The sequence below is a fragment of the Nanorana parkeri genome, unplaced genomic scaffold (assembly GCF_000935625.1).
Source record: "Nanorana parkeri isolate BGI_ZX_2015 unplaced genomic scaffold, ASM93562v1 scaffold1527, whole genome shotgun sequence".
NCBI classification, from domain to species: domain Eukaryota; kingdom Metazoa; phylum Chordata; class Amphibia; order Anura; family Dicroglossidae; genus Nanorana; species Nanorana parkeri.
Genome location: NW_017307795.1, coordinates 114516 through 117879, shown reverse-complemented (window position 1 = coordinate 117879; position 3364 = coordinate 114516). Strand labels below are relative to the sequence as shown.

Below are 3364 nucleotides of genomic sequence, written 5' to 3'. Positions count from 1 at the left end.
ACAGTTTTGCACGCTTTTTTTAAGGCCTTTTTCACATGGCCGTACAAAACGCTGCACACAGATGCGTGCAGTGCTTATTTCTGTACGCAACACATATAAATACATGGCCCCATACACACAGCTGCATATGGTGCCATGTTTTTGTGTTGCATATAGATGCACACAAAAAACCCCCATAGAACAGAGGTGTAAATTGTGTGTATTTTACGCCTGTAAACGTGTACACATACACAATGTAATGTTTCTGGTGCTGCCATAAAAAAAAGGAATGCATTGAGACAACGCATACGTGACAAATGCACATATACATATTCCCTAAAGGTGCATGTACACACCATCATGTGTCTACAGAGATGCATATTTTATGCATGGTTTTGCACTTGTGTTCCTTCTTTGCCCATGTCAGTGAGGCCTCTGAGGCATTTTTCTTTTATGGCTCTGAATGCAGCTCTATTGTAGATGGTGTGTTTCTGCACATTGTGGTGATTAGATCTGTATTTTAGAGCAATGGTCAGAGGTATAAAAATAAAATGCCCCAAACCAGAGGAGCTTACCAGAAAAATGTATGTGCGTCAACTCTAAATACAGGTGCGTGTATGCATGTATATTCTAGCCAATAGTCATTGGCAATCAGTTTATGCACATGCGCCTCCTAACAATGTATACGCATGAACATTTGGTGGATAATTACACCCCCAAAAATGTTTTTTTGTTTCATCTGGTTTGATGGTGTGTATGTGTCTTTTATGTTGCCTCATCTCCAGCTACTTTCCTTTCCAGGTCACTGTTAGCCAGATCTTTTTTCTTCCTCATTCTCAGTGCCAAGCAGTGTACTAGGGGAGGTGGAGCTGTATACTGCCTGCCTATGGGATGTGTTTGTGCACAGAATAGACTGTGTACTCCCTGGCTCCGAGCACAGAGAAAGTTTCATCTGAGGCTGGGACACAGAGTAAAATTATCTCTCTGCTGTGAGGTGTCTGTGTCGGATCTCTAGCCGGTAAGTTTGATATGTCATCATTGTTTTAGTATGTCCTCCGAGCTTCTGCTGCATATAACAAAGTTTAGTATTGCAATCTTGCATTCTCCAATCAAGATACACAATCACATGCTCTTCCATAGCGTTCCAGTTTGTTTTAATCAACACTCCAGTCTGTTTCCAAATCTATCAGTCTACACTTTCTGTAACTGTATACATTTAAGTATTATACATACAATATAACTTTCTCTGTGTATAGTAGAGCTCTGAAAAGGGAGGGGAGAGTTTAGTGCATAAATGAAGGAAAGGGGAGAAGTGTAGAGTAGTAGTTGCCAACGTATGAGGAATAGGGGGCCAGAACTGCATCCCCTGAAAGCACCATTGGGACACACTTAATATTCAGTATATGTAATGTTACAGAGGTCTGAGATTGTAGACATACTAGGGGGAGACGGTCAGAGACCACACCCATACTACTAGGGGAGATGGTCAGAGACCACAGGCATACTACTGGAGGAGACGGTCAGAGAACGCAGGCATACTACTGGAGGAGACGGTCAGAGACCGCAGGCATACTACTGGGGGTGATGGTCAGAGACCGCAGGCATACTACTGGAGGAGACGGTCAGAGACCGCAGGCATACTACTGGGGGAGACGGTCAGAGACCGCAGGCATACTACTGGGGGAGACGGTCAGAGACCGCAGGCATACTACTGGGGGAGACGGTCAGAGATCGCAGGCATACTACTGGGGGAGACGGTCAGAGACCGCAGGCTATAAATCTGTCATTATGTCTCTTTTACATATCAATGCTCCCACTTTCTTTACGGGGGTCTGCAAAGGACCACAGGTTAGATACAATGCTTGTAGGTATTTGATTTATAGAGGAGAGTGAAATGTGCATTTTGTCTCCTACAGTATTCAAACGCGTCAAATTATATTTCTAGTGTCTGTGTGTACTTGTGTACATGTGTTTTCCATGCATTTATATATGCACATTTGCTAACCTCAGACGCACATTTTACCGTTCTGAACATAGCATAAGTTATTGATCTTTATGCAGCTGTGTGCATGAGCCCATAGAAAACAATGTGCCTGCATTCAGATCTGTAAACATATGCTGTACTGATAAATACTTTGCATTTTTTTATGGCCGTGTGCACGAGCTCTCAATCATCTCCTGTACCGTGTTTGTGTCCTCCAGCGTTTCTGACATGTGTCTGTCCCCTGTACCTTGTCTCCTGCAATTTGTCAGGGAATAGATCGCTTTTATGTCATATCCTCAACCAACCACATTCATAATGACTTATTTATTTTTCCTAGGAAAAGTGCCAACCATGTATTGTAACACATAGCATCAAAATTGATTGTTTAGTTATCAAGTAACTGGAGCGGCTGTCCGCGCATATTCGGCTGTACGAATATGCGCGGAGCCGCTCTAAACCGAAAAAACAATGCACTTTATTGAGCATTGCTCAGACTATTGCAGAGACTGCGTGGCCCCCAAAATAGTGCAAACGTGATAATACAGCATTTTCCACATGTTCATGGCTAAATAGCCGCAAACAAGTGGAATCGGTGCAGCTGTTACATATATAGGGTTTGTGTCCCATGTGGAAGGCCGCAAACGCTGTATGTGAATGGAGCCTAATGCTGGCCATACACCTTACAATTATCTGCAGATTTTCTGTGGTCAGATGGAAAAGGTGCAACAAGCCCTAAAGCAGATGTGCGCTTTTGGTGTATTTTAATGGGTTCAAAAGTTTATTTTTAATAGTATTTAATCACAGTCCGGTGCATACACTCTAATGTTTAAACTTTTACCATGCCTCTGTCTATTGTTCCCTCTCCAAGTCACCAAACACTGGATTGCAGTCATTATTGCAGTCCATGCTGGTCCACCTAGTTGGCACCCTATTAACAGGTACAGTATTCTTATTTTGGGCAGTTCGATCTCTTGACATTCACCCACATTTGCCTAACATTTAACAGATATATTCACCCTATTTATAATGTACATTTGGCCAAAATGTGACCGGTGAAAATACATTCCTTAACCTTCTAAATCTGTTCTTCAGTTGGAAGTGGTGCTTGGCATAACATTCACCCTATTTACAAAAAGGTGAATGTAACCTTGCCTGCACATTTGTTCACAGTTGAAAATAACATTTGCTGAAGGATGAGATGTTGAATCCTTGAATTTTATAATGAAAACCTTTTATAATCCTTTACCATGTACCTCCTTAAATATGGTTAGGAATGTTGGTTGAAAATACATCATATGCCTTGTAGAGCTTGATGTATTACCCAATGCTTTAAAAAGCACATTGAACCATGACACCCTACCTCCCACCCCCCCCCCCCCCCCCCCCCCCCATCCCACCTGC

General features: G+C 42.5%; 1 protein-coding gene across 2 annotated transcripts in view; it reads left to right on the top strand.

Annotated features, from left to right (window-relative positions):
• Positions 1 to 930: 930 nt before the first annotated feature.
• ALDH9A1 (aldehyde dehydrogenase 9 family member A1) overlaps positions 931 to 3364 on the top strand; it is a 35030-nt gene continuing 32596 nt past the window's right edge. For both annotated transcript variants that reach the window (XM_018570392.1, XM_018570391.1), the window contains exon 1: positions 931 to 997. The gene's annotated coding sequence lies outside the window, so the exon portion shown is untranslated. The remainder of the gene's footprint in view (positions 998 to 3364) is intronic.